The sequence below is a fragment of the Mercenaria mercenaria genome, chromosome 14 (genome assembly GCF_021730395.1).
Source record: "Mercenaria mercenaria strain notata chromosome 14, MADL_Memer_1, whole genome shotgun sequence".
NCBI classification, from domain to species: Eukaryota; Metazoa; Mollusca; class Bivalvia; order Venerida; family Veneridae; genus Mercenaria; species Mercenaria mercenaria.
The window spans coordinates 75,038,040-75,052,144 of record NC_069374.1 but is presented as its reverse complement, the minus strand read 5'-3'; the positions used below and the strand labels follow the sequence as shown (position 1 = coordinate 75,052,144).

The 14,105-nt window shown below is 34.9% G+C and overlaps 1 protein-coding gene across 2 annotated transcripts in view; it reads left to right on the top strand.

Annotated features, from left to right (window-relative positions):
- Positions 1–6,763: 6,763 nt before the first annotated feature.
- LOC123527720 (E3 ubiquitin-protein ligase TRAIP-like) overlaps positions 6,764–14,105 on the top strand; it is a 49,396-nt gene continuing 42,054 nt past the window's right edge. For both annotated transcript variants that reach the window (XM_045307359.2, XM_045307357.2), the window contains exon 1: positions 6,764–7,046. The gene's annotated coding sequence lies outside the window, so the exon portion shown is untranslated. The remainder of the gene's footprint in view (positions 7,047–14,105) is intronic.

The window sequence follows — 14,105 nt, the reverse complement described above, 5'->3', positions numbered from 1 at the left end:
AATCGTGTTATATCATATATCAATACCTTTAAATCTTTTACATTTGTATATATTTTGACAACGTTTTTAGTTAAAAGAAAGGTATCAAGACAGACAAAGTGGAAACCCACAGGTCGCCTAACATGACATAAATGAAAATGTTGGTTAGATTGAGTCTATTCATTGACGGTACTGGAAATGCAACTGTCCACGTCTCTAGCCCCGGGCTGAGCAGAAATCAACATTTACACATATACCAAAATATAACTTAGCGACAGCCACAGATGTATTCATACGGCGGTGTACACGGAACCTTTAATGATATACAGTGTGCAGTTTCACGAAAACCGGCGTAAGGTCCCCAGTTAAAATAATGGGTTTGTCCTAAAAGGAGAAAATAATGGGCAGGTCTACACATAGTGGAATTTAGAGAGGGGATCTGAGGTTATAGAGCCCCTGCTTATCACATAAACTGTCAAAAGACAAAATTTTTAAAAAGAGGCACCACTTCCAAGGGGTGATTAAACAATACTCAAAACAATCTAAGTGAGAGTATTGGAACCTCCCAAGCCGAAATATAATACATTATATAATATAATATGTCGTGTCGAACGATCTGAAGAGATCAAAATATAACAATTTAATATACTGATGTATGGGCGGCTGCGTTCTTTGAATGTGAATTTTCCTGCTGGATATTCTATGTTCTTTTTTATGACAGTACATACCCAATCAAATTCCCTGAACTTACATGTGGATGTCTCTAAATTGTATTCTTTCTCTTATAACATGTGTAAATGTTGAGGTCTGCTCAACCCGGGGCTGGAGGGCTTGGACGGTAGCTTGTACATATTTCTATTACCGTCCATGAACCGAACCTGCAACATTTGCGTTTATGTCGTGTTGGGCGACCTATGGTTTTCCACTTTTTTATTCTACCAGCTAGTCTTGTATTTTCCATGGCTTTGAAATTGAAAGAACAATATCTGGCGTTAGGGTTTATGGAAGAAAAACGAAATGGCAGAGGTAATAGTGAGGTACACTGGCTCAATCAATAAAATCTGTAAAAAGATCCTTTGGAAGCACAGAATGCAACCAAGAAGAATAATAGCAGACTTTGTTTGACTGAGTCAAACCGAGCCTGCAACATTTTCATTTTTGTCGTGTTGAGCGACCTGTGTTGTTTCCACTTTTTCTATTTAATTATTAAGGTGCTATAAGAAAAGACCAAGAAGTGATTGGAAGTAGTTAATTACATGAGCTACACAACATATGAAGTTGAAAATACAGAAGAAGCAGGAAAACTGTCATAGAAGTTGAACATACACCAAAAACAGGGAGGAAAGGCGATGTTACAAGAGGTTAAACAAACAAACGACACATTGAAGTCAAATTTAGGCGATAAAACTGAGGATACAAGTAACTTTAAGACTATTAAAGTTATATCCCCCCTTCTACACCACACCATTGCATTTATGTAACAAATTGTCGGTAATCTAGCACTGCTTCTAAGGACCTAGATATTTTTAATCTCAAACGACAAAACATATTAGTAGAAGAAACTAAAGATAATAGGTAAGGGTAGATTTCTCGGAAGAATAGAGCACCAAACACAGCCTCAGAGCCACGCATTTGCAAAGTAGGCCCATAACAAAAAGAAGCTGTAATGGAAAAATATTACAGACGGGTTGCTTCAAAAATCCAACAAGTACATATAAATTTATGCCAAATATCGATAGAGGGGGTGGAAGTGGTAAGGGGTAAAAAGGTGGAGGAGGGGGGGGGGATTGAAAGGGAAAGTAGAACAAGGATGAATATACAAAGGGAATGCTACGTTCCTTAATCAGTTACACTACAACGTGAACCACAATAGCGCAGACATTCATGTACCAAAAATAAACACACAACCACATCCAACTTGCTAACATAGAAAAAAACAAAGACAAATACCAAATAGGGAATGCAACGTACCAAAAACGCAGCCTCCCCAAAACGAAACCCACAGCACGCAGACGTGCACACCACAAACAAACAAACACACACACGCACACTCGCACATTGAACAAAACAAACAAACAAAGGAACACAGTGGGACACAGACAAGTAAGATACAAGAACACAGTGGGGCACCGCTTTAGACTCACAGGCACACAAACGCACCCCTATAAGCAGGAAAAAACAATCGTGTACAGCCTTAGGATTCCGGCAGCCAAAATAAGGGGAGCCACGAAAACTAACTCGAGGTGAAGTGGGTGGGGATGCAAAAAGGAGCGCAAATGCAAGGGGAAAGGAGGGGGGAAGAGGGGGGAAGGTGAGGAGGAGGAGGAAAAACGCTTACAACAAACAAGAAAACATACGCAACAGACAATATAAGACAGACAGAAAACCAGTTGAAAATAGGGGCATGCCAACCTCGCACTTACCTTATTTTCAACAAGTTAGACAACACAATGTAAATAATACCCCCGCTGAGAAAGGCTCTAACATTAGCGCAAAAATACCAGATTAATTAAGTAAAACATAAAATTAAGGTAAATCTAAGGTATAATTACACTAATGTACTCAACAACTTGTCTGAAGTCAGAGCACCAAGAGCCTAACTTTTAAGGGCCCATTAAAACATTGTGAACCTACTTAGAAGTAAAAAATCGAGGGAAAGAATGGGCTATTGTTAGGCATGTTCAGTTTTGCAAAAGGCGAATCAGTTCAGCAACATAATTTGTTGTTCGAATTTTGATCTTATCACAAACTTTTTTCATGAAGAGAGCTCTTCGTTTCCTAAAACAGAAGAGTAGAAACCCCATGTTGCCCAACATGACAAAAAAAATGAAAATGTAACAGAGTTTTTTCATGGACGGTAGTGACCGGGCAATGCATGCTACCGTACACAATCTCTAGTCCGCGATTTAGCAAAACTGGAACACATGTTACAAGTCTGGCCTGTTTCGTCGGTCTCTTAATGGTGTTTCTCTTGATACTCTTTCTTCTACAAAGGCATTGGGTTTGCGTTTGGGGAGACTGCGTTTTTAGAACGTGGCTTTCCATGTTGGATATTCTTCCTTGTTTATTTTTTTAGTACATACGTTTTTGGTTCTTAATGTTTGCTTTTTATATACATATGTAATTATATAGGAGCATTTTTGTGCCCCCCATGAGTGGTGGGGGCATATAGATTTGGTCTTGTCCATCCGTGCGTCCGTCCGTCCGTGCGTGCGTGCGTGCGTGCGTCCGTCCGTCCGTCCGTCCATCCGAAGTTCGTGTCACGCCTAGATCAAAAAGTATTTGGTATAAATTGATGAAACCTTGCATGAGTCTTTATTATGATATGAACTTGCGCATCTCCTATTTTTCGTCTGGCTCCACCCCCTATTTCCAGAGTTATGGCCCCTGAAATGGTAAAAATGCACATTTTCACCTTGCGACACGCCTAGCTGAAAAGTATCTGATATAGATTCATGAAACCTTGCATGAGTCTTAATCATAATATAAACTTGTGCATCTTCTATTTTTCATCTGGCTCCGCCCCTTATTTCTAGAGTTATGGTCCCTGAAATAGTCAAAAATACACATTTTCACCTTGTGACGTGCCTAGCTCAAAAAGTATTTAATATATATTAATTAAACCTTGCATAAGTCTTAATCATGATATGAACTTGCACATCTCCTATTTTTCATGTGGGTCCGCCCCCTATTTCCAGAGTTATGGCCCCTGAAATAGTCAAAAATGCACATTTTCACCTTGTGATGCGCCTAACTCAAAAAGTATTTCATATAAATTGATTAAACCTTGCATGAGTCTTTATCATGATATGAACTTGCGCACCTCCTATTTCTTGACTGCCTCCGCCCCCTATTTTTAAAGTTATTGCCCCTGAAATAGTAAAAAATGCACATTTTCACATTGTGACGCACCTAGCTCAAATAGTATATGATATAAATGGATGAAAACTTGTACGAGTCTTTATCGTGATATGAACTTGCGCACCTCTTATTTTTTTGGCTGGCTCCATCCCCTATTTTTAAAGTTATGGCCCCTGAAATAGTCAAAAATGCACATTTTCACCTAATAATGTGCCTAGCTCAAAAAGTATCTAATGTAAATTCATGAAACCTTGCTCGAGTCTTTATCACGATGTAACCTTGCACACTTGGCATTTTTCTTTGGAATCTCAGCGCTTATTACAGAGTAATAGCCCTTGAAATAGCCAAAATAGTGGATTTTTTTTTGTTTGTGATGCTCATTGCTCAAGAAGTATATGGCCTAGAAGAATGAATCCTTTTCATAAAATGTTTGTTGAGGCTATACCCCCTTAACACTGCAAACATTCGAATTATTGCCCCTGATTTGTGACAAATGTACCAGTGGGGGCACACCCTGTGTCCTACAGACGCATTCTTGTTGTGTTTTGCATGCCATGCCTTTTGTTTCCATTGCATCTTTTAGAGATTCACCTGGCGGGGATTATTTGTATTTACAATGTCCCGTGACTTTGGAACATGGTAGGGATAAGAGTGAGGTTGGGTGCGCACCATTAACCGGTTTAAGCTCTCCAGGTGTGTTTTTGCCACTAACTGTTCCAAGGCGGTGCCCCACTGTGTTCCTTTATTTGTTTGTTTTGCCCTCGTGTATTTGCTTTGTATGTGAGTTTGTACATCTGCGTGCTGTGGGTTTCGTTTTTGGCGAGGCTGCATTTTTGTAAGGTGACATTCCCGGTTTGATATTTGTCATTTTTGCCTAATTACTGCCATAACCAGTTCTTGATTTATCTAAGACTTTCTTCTCATTTGTCATGGGAGATCACAAAAGCGCTTTGCAACAGAGCAATACAGTTATATTAACAATTATCGAGAAACAAACTAAAATATTAGGACGTACGGATCCATTGCTCTGGAAAAAATGTACAATGAAACTGGTATTAGATTTAATCGCATGAATACACAAAAAAACTTAGTGTGCTGATTGACTGCTCAAATATTTCCAACATTAATGCTAGAAACATCGACAGAATTGAATTCCATAATAGAAGGCTATTTTATGCCCTTCATAGTGCTAGATACAGAATGATCAAGTGTGTAAAATCGTGAAAACGGCATTAGTGGGACAAATGTTCAGCTAACAAACCTTAACATCGAGATACAGAGACTTACAGACAGTAAAATGTTGTATATAAAATACTGATTTCAGTGATTCTACTAGTATTGTCGACGTAAATAGACTCACTCTGTGTACAGTGCACATACGTTCAACTCCAAGAGGAGGTTCGCCCACGAAGGCGGTCAAGATTCAAGAACAATAACAACAACAATGGTCGTTATTATAGGCTGATCACTACCAAATAGAATGTAAGCCTCCGCAGGTCTAGTCACAAGTAGTCCAAATATAAATAGTACTAATCTTTTTTCCTTTCCTAGTGTATTTTCTCGGCAGCAACGTGCTTACTTTTACCCTACCGCGTTTCAGTATGTATCACTTTGCATTCTATTGAAATCGGCATGTTCCTATCGCATGCTAGATAAAAATGGCGGCGTAAGAATTTAATGTCACGAAAAGAGAAACTGAAAGAAGCGAAAAGTAGTAAATTCAGCGGATTGTATTTAACGAACTGTAGTTTTCTTATATAAAAGTTAACACCCCCTTTTCTTTTTGTTTTTCTAAAGTAGCGATCTAGTTCTTTATGGGAATATAAGTCTCTGAAAATCTGATATGCTAGAAATGTCGAAAAACCGTTATGAAGTGAGTGGATTTTATATGAAATAAAGAACAGCTGGATTTAGTGGTGTTCAGCCTATAAGGGGCAATACATGGTATTTTCTGAAACCCCTCGAAAATGAATGGAAATGCCATTAATCTATTCTTTATGATGTAAAACGGTAACAAATGACTGAAAACGCTTAAATTTCTTGTGTTTTTGGAATTTAGATCGAATTTTCGACCAGGTGGCACTATTTTGGTTCGTTTTAGGACCTAGTAAATGTCTTTTCTCACATTTTAGCACTTCAGTTGTCTAAATAATATTGAAATTAGCATGTTTCTGAATGAAAATGACAAACATCGTAACGATTAAATGGATGTTAAATGTGAATTCCACGAATAAGGTAAAATAAATTGAAATATTGCTTGCACAGGGCTAAATTTTGCATATTTTTGGGGATGGGGGTGACCTGTAATGAAATGTCATTTCTCTATATTTTCTCAATATTTTGCACCAAAACTAAGCAGAATCATTGTAAAATAGGTGTACCTTGAGAATGAATGCAAGTTCATGGAAAAATCAAACAAAAAGTTTCTCTTATAGGCTGATCACTACCAAATAGAATGTAAGCCTCCGCAGGTCTAGTCACAAGTAGTCCAAATATAAATAGTACTAATCTTTTTTCCTTTCCTAGTGTATTTTCTCGGCAGCAACGTGCTTACTTTTACCCTACCGCGTTTCAGTATGTATCACTTTGCATTCTATTGAAATCGGCATGTTCCTATCGCATGCTAGATAAAAATGGCGGCGTAAGAATTTAATGTCACGAAAAGAGAAACTGAAAGAAGCGAAAAGTAGTAAATTCAGCGGATTGTATTTAACGAACTGTAGTTTTCTTATATAAAAGTTAACACCCCCTTTTCTTTTTGTTTTTCTAAAGTAGCGATCTAGTTCTTTATGGGAATATAAGTCTCTGAAAATCTGATATGCTAGAAAATGTCGAAAAACCGTTATGAAGTGAGTGGATTTTATATGAAATAAAGAACAGCTGGATTTAGTGGTGTTCAGCCTATAACCGTACGTGATGCTGGGGCACGGGGTTTATCATCTGCAAATTTGGCGAAATAATTTAATGATAAAAATATAAGAAATACATCATTGCATAGTAAAAATGAAAGACAAGTAGCAACTAAAATATGATTTATTTTCATGTAAATTTAGGTTGTTTAATTTGCTTATATTACCGGCTCGTTTTCTCAAAGGAAAAACAAATAATTCGTTCGATTAGGTTTTAGAGAATTAGCGCCAAGTACAAAAAAAAAAATAAAATGACAAAATTGACAGCAACAAATTGACAGGATGAGGTACTAAAAGGTAAGGGAAAAATCTCCAATAATGTCTTAAGATGCTATTTATTTTATTCCTTTGATTTATAATTATGAAAGTTGCCGCTGCCTGTTCGAAAAAGCACGAAAAACCCAAATCTACCCAAATCTTACCCAAATCTTACCCAAATCTTGATAGGAATGATCAAATCTTCGTAGATTATGAATATTTATAATATATTTCAACATAAATATATCATTTTGATGTATTATAACGATAATTAACTAGAAAAATCGGCGTTGAATTGAAATCGCTCAATATTTGTAAATATCACGGTCAAGTATTCTTACATAGGTGCTGTACGTAAGAAGAATCGACTGTGATATTTACAAATTTCCCCATTTGGAAATCTATTTTCTTAATTTCATTTACTTCAAAACTCTAGGGAAAAAATGAAAAGAAAATCTTTATCATTATTGATAAATTATATTAACGCTTTACTGTTATACTGGGTATACCAATTACCGTGAGTCTTATATTCAGTGGACTCTATTTATAACAAAATGATTGTATGAAAAGATAAATTTTATTCTGTTTAATTAATTTATATTTTAGCTTTAGACTTTTGGCCAAAAAATAGTCAAAACCTCAGGTAAAAGTTCCACTATTGTCATTCAAAGAACAGAGGTGGGGAATTTTAGCATTTTCTTGCATATACCTATTACCGTGAATTTCAACTTTTAATCTAAAGAAGTTGTTAAATTGATCTAAGACAAAGAAAGCATTTCTATTTTACAATGGGCCAAACTAAATATGAAACAGATATGGCAGAAATAAGCAATGTCATTGAAAATTTGCAGAGAAAACTTGCAAAGATTAACCATAATGACCAGTCACTTAGCTAAATTCCTTAATTTCTGGGATCAGTGAGAAATAAAAAGAAAGACACTCCAATTTTCAAAAATAGTTTTGCTAAAAATCTAAGCACATTGAGCATGAATAATGAAAAAAAAATTGTAAAGCAATTTTCATGTTAAGTGTCAAAACGGGACATTCACGGTAATATGTATATCCCGGTAATTGGTATACCCAGTATAGCACTGTTTGGGATGATAAGCACAACGAGAGATAACATTCATTTTAAGGATTTTAATTTTCTGTAATTCATGTTGTGAAACATGAGATTCTGGGCTATTTTTATATCAACATACATATATTGATGAATTTTGTGCGGTGACATCGAATAATGGCGGCATCCATCACGTTTTCGGTGGCAGCGCCTGCGAATTTAATTGGGAGAGATGTTTTTGAATGAATAACAATATTATTCTCAGTATCAGAAAGGAACAGGAAATGTTAGTTCCCGCTTTTGATTTTTTTTGGACCCCAAAAGAGACTGGAATAGCCCTTCCGCAGACACAATATCCGTCATGGAATGCACGTGATTCTTTCCCGCCAAAATGCTAATAACGTGTCCACAACGTAATTGTTTTCACAAACGGCACAAGCAATCTCATTTCAAATTTATCGTAAGTATCCTCAGAGGTAAAACAAGGGAATTGCTGTCTTGATCATGCTTTAAATTTCATTGAGAGCGTTGATGGTCACCGAAAGAATGATGTCAATCTAGATGTCATCATGCCACCGATTATTTTCTGTATTTCGCACTTGAGTAGATGTCTATAAAACTGATTTTTTTCATTTTCCCGCCATGCACGTGGCGTTTACAATGCATTTAAGCAGCATGCCTCCAGATTTGGCTAAAAAAATCTTTCTTTCAAATAGAAGTTTTGGTCATATCATGAACATTAGCATAAGAATCTTTGTTTCTAAAATATTTAAAAAATTCCAAATCAAGAAAAAAGACGACCGCGTCGGGAATCAAACTCGGAACTTCCGCGACAATAAAGACATTTTCCCATCGTCGTAACCAATAGTGCTATAGCTGAAGTAGTGAATAATGACTTCAAAATATAGATATTTATAATCGAGACAGTTTACCTTGAGTAAAAGCGTGACAAACGCTTTTCGATTTTCATCATAAAAAGTAGTAAAAACAGCAAATTCCCGAGCTGACCTTCCGAAAGTTTAAATTGAGTGGAATTTATGAATATGACTTTCGAACTCCATTCTGCTTGAGGTCTACGTGTATGGTACTTACCCAAGTTTGAGTCAAGTGTGAGTTTGAGTAACGGCTATAAATATTGGCCAAAGTTTGCTGACATTCTGTTTCGAGGGCTTAGAGCGAAACTAGTCTGTTTGCTTCTATTTCTATATACACTTAGACTAGTTTCGCTCTGATCCCTCGAATTTTATCCAGTCAATATTTTCAACGATGTTATCAAAAATAGGAAGTTTTGAAATAATCCGTGAACAAAATTCATCTCTTTGTGTACTGTCCCATTTATATCAAACATCTGTGAATGTACAATACAATGAAAAATGCAACGGAGCAGGATCACTCCATTCATTTAAATCACCAACAGTAAAGTTAGATAGCAATTGAAAGCCTTGTCGGCGTCGGGACATGATACGTGCAAGTTTTAGAATAAAAATGCCCTTGGCTCAATATGATTTTTTTTCCAAAACCGTATTTCCGTAGAAAATATGCTAGCTCGACATAGATCTTCTATACATTTTCCTACACTGACCGACAAAATTGTCCGAATATTTGGTTGCACGTGGGAGTAAGTTGTAAAGAGCCAGCCTTAACGAAAACGCGATTAAAATGTACTAAAATATCGTGTAATCCATGACTGTTAACAGCAAATTCAGTACGTTGTTTTTTGTGTTATATTTCGTAATATCAGGCCATCTTCTACGTTTCTTCAATTATTTTGGCGGGAAAATTGCACGTGCCTTCAATGATGCTTCTTTGCTACTGACCGCGTCTTTACATGCATTTTATTTTCGTGTCAGTAGCTATGTTAAATTTTCATGGAATTGTAAGCAAAATGTTTTAAACCAAATGAAAATACATGCTTAAGAGCTTGAAATTATTTCATATCTGTAGACCAGTGACCGTCTCTAAAATGGTTGAGGTTATAATATATTTCATTCAAGTTCTAAGTATATAAATGATGTGATCAGCTTCCAAAAAGAAAGGATGTTAATGTTTAAACAGCGGTTGGCTGATAATGTCAATTCTTTCATTTATACTCGTAATAGTGATACAACGCAATCACGACTTTTTAAAGAAGGTTGCGATTTGATTCTTTTTCGAACTCACCTGGCCTATTTCTTTTACTTAGGTACTGATTTGTTCTTTCAAACAAGGTATCATGTACTGGCTTGTTCTCATGATCCAACAACGTATTATTTTAATAAAATCGGACATAAGGTAATAAAGACATATTCCACCCCTCATTGACATATTTTAAAGGAAAATAGTACATCATGAGAGGTTCCTACGACGGAACCGTATGAATTATTATATATGAATTATGTATCTGTTTAGACAATAACTTGATTTAATTTTAAAGCTATTTCACTAAAGTATCTTGCGTCTGTGGAGGAAAGGTATGAAAAAATTAAATATTAAATATGTATATCACGATCGTTTGTTGATAACATCCGAAACGAAATTTCACCATCAATGTGTATATTTCAAATAGTTAACGAATTATATCTTGCATGTGATTGTGATAATATTTGTATTAATATATGCTTCTCTTCTTATGAAGGAATAAAAGATTGATCTATGTATTATTTGCATACGAAAGAAATGTTTACTTACATTACTATTAAACAAGTCTACAGATCATACAGAGGGACACAACTTACACAAAAGTATTCATTTCCATAGAAATATTAGTTATGCACAAAAGCCTGCTACTTCTGATTCTAAGTTGATGTACAACAGATTTTTTTTTTAGACAAATAAGATGTATTTTGGCGCTTTTCTCGCCTTTGAACATAGCACCAATGTTCGACCCCGACGACCCTTAGGGTCGGGACTTAAACATAACCTATACATTTATAGAAAACCCTTGGTCATTGTGTGAAATCTAATTAGTGGCTTTCAAAGTTTACTTGCAAGGAGAAGCACTAACTTCGTATAAATCATCCGAATTATTGTCCTAAAGTTACAATCATATCAGAAATTTTATAACATTTTACAGCAACTGAAATACAAAGGAAATATAAGAATTTCATCAAAAATTAAATGCAAAGTAAATTGAAAGTAAAGAAATTTAGATTGCAGTTTGATAGTAATTTACATAAATTCAAATCAATCCAAAATATGCATTCCAAATTTAGATGTGATTAAGTTACATATATATTTTTTTTAAAGACACTGATTCTGGTATGCCTGGTATGTGGTCTATGGAGATGATAAGCTCTGCGTATTGGCGATAAGGGCCAATACACAAGTCAGGACCATTGGTAGACTTGCTTCTGTTTATCATAATAAGCTACTGTATAGCTACTGTGCAGTAAATAAATTGCAGGTGATATTTCTTACCTTTATAGCAAATCAGTTCTCACCTTTATAACGAGTTTAGAAAGTTTGATTGAATTAGGGCTAAATAAACAAAGTGATCAGATACAACAGTGTTTTATCATATTTTTAATAAAGTAAGTTTTTTTAACAATTACAACTCATTATTGCTGTTTTTTATTATCAAAAATATAAAAAATGCATTCAGGCACATAGCTTTTAGAAGTAATAAATTATTGTGTATTTTGAACATTGATATATCTTTATTGCTGGATTTTATTATACATAAAAGAAAGTTAACATTATTTAGACAACACAAGAGGAATTAAGCATTTTTAATATATAACATCCTTCTGTCTATATACCTTCTTTATCTATTAAAAATGCAACTGAACGCTTCTTTAATTTCTAATAAAATCCAGCAATTATCCTTTTTTTTTCCTTTTTATTTTGTTACCTTTGATAAAAAGATCATAATCATTGAATAAACAAACTTGTAATTTCTCTTATTAAGTTTTGAATAATTATTTTATAGTGAGAAATGCTTTGTTATAAGAGTTATAATTTAATTGGCCAGGACATTACTCAACATGACTGAGCAATCAAAATTAGTATCTTATCAATTAAAATAATTTTGTGTACATGCTAAAAAAAAAGACTTAAAAAAAACAACAGCATTTCAATTAATAAAATGCAAAACACAGGAAATAACCAATTTACCTGTAGGCAATAAAATTTATGATTCTCTGACAATAACTAGGCTACATGTCAAGTCTACAGGGGTTTTATGGACCCTTATCAGACTGGACCAGACAGGATCTTGTATATTGGGGATTAAAAAGTCTGGTATTTGGGGGGGGGGGGGGGGGCACTTATATAGGAGATTTTCTTTGCCTTTAATGCACCACTCAGGGAAACGCCTTCAGAACGTAATTTTTTATTGGTGATAGCTGATTGGTCAGTAACGATGTCAGTTAAATAGCCAACGGTTCCGCCTATCTTTATGACCACCTGCCAGGCGCAATACACAGCCACTGTGCACTACGGCCAGCATTAAATAAACAGAATCGAGCTACTGGAATACATGACCTGTATATTTTTGTGACGTAAAATTAATTAAATTTTCAGCTTTTTTAAATACAAAGTAATTCATATAAAGTTAATTTTAAGGACACTGCCGACTTTATAATTATGAGCCGGTATACCTTTTAAATTAAAAGGACAGACAAATAAGCTATACATGATGGACATGATCGGAATACACTTTCCATAACCTGATTGTTTTTAAAAGAATTCGATCATATGTAAGTGTAGGTTACTAACCGAGTAGGAGGTGTTCATGAATTGAAATACCCGCGCTCGTGCAGGGTTCATGAATTGAAAATACCCGCGCTCGTGCGAATCGTGACACCGAGAGCGCAAAGCGCTCGAGGTGTTACCGCACGAGCGCGGGTATTTTCAATTCATGAACACCGATCTAAGAGGTAAGTAACTGACTTACACAACATTTTTTTTCAATTCAATGTAATGTTGTCAGTAAATAGCTATATATAGCTAATGTTTTCCTGTTTATATATATGTACCGACTTTGAATAAATTTGTATTGTATTGTTGTTACCGATGCTACTTTTACTCTTACAATATTTACGTAATATATTTCACGAGAGCTGATTGTTTTCTCTTGTAGATCTAGTATTCATTTTCGGGAAACGCTGGTGAGAAATACTTTGTCCTTTTATCCAAGATACTTCTAAATATGTTTCATTCAAAGTTTTCGATAACGTTTATAGAATAAATAAAACACATTCGCGCAGAATGTTTTATACGAAATTGGAATTGTGAACCTGCGGGAAATTTCCATTACCGAAATGCAGCCGTAGCTTTTTTTTATTTTAATAAATGGTGTTTTTGCAGGACTTATGGCAGCATTCATTCGTATATATAATATGAATAATTAATCTTTCAATAGAAAAGTACTATACATCCGCGTAAAACGTTTTTATACGAGTTTGAATTTCCATGAGAGCACGCGAAAATTTGCGCATTCGTAAATGAATTTCCGAAACCTCTCTATTAGAAACTACTTTTTTTTATTATTTTTGTAAGATGCACAACCCATTCAATCAGATTGAACATAAAATGAACAAAACTGAGAGAAGTTTATTAAAATTATTTCTGTAATACGATTTCTGACGGAAATATTCTTCGCTTACGTGAATGACCAAAATAAGAGTAGATATCTTCTCCATTCGGGTTTACTTTGAAGAAAAAAAATGTATGTCACATGGTTTTCAGTTAAATAATAAACTTTGTCATGTATTGATATTAGCTACAAGACCGATTCAAGGCAGATTCTTTGAAAAGTTCGGAGCATTTATGTTTTTATTCTAAAATCACTTTTATTTGGTTTTAAATATTAAATAATTATAGTATAAATTGGTAAAATTTGGTGCATTTTAAATTTTATTGACTCTTTTATACCCGTCAGTGCAAACCCTAAAAAATAATTGAATGTTAAGACATATATGAAACTGACATGTTTAAAAATTAGGGAACTGAAATTGCACGTGCCTGTTTTAAAATTGCACATCAACATCTACAGAGAAAACACATTTTAATAAGAATATACCGTCTTGCAAATGATACACATATTACTGAAAAGACTA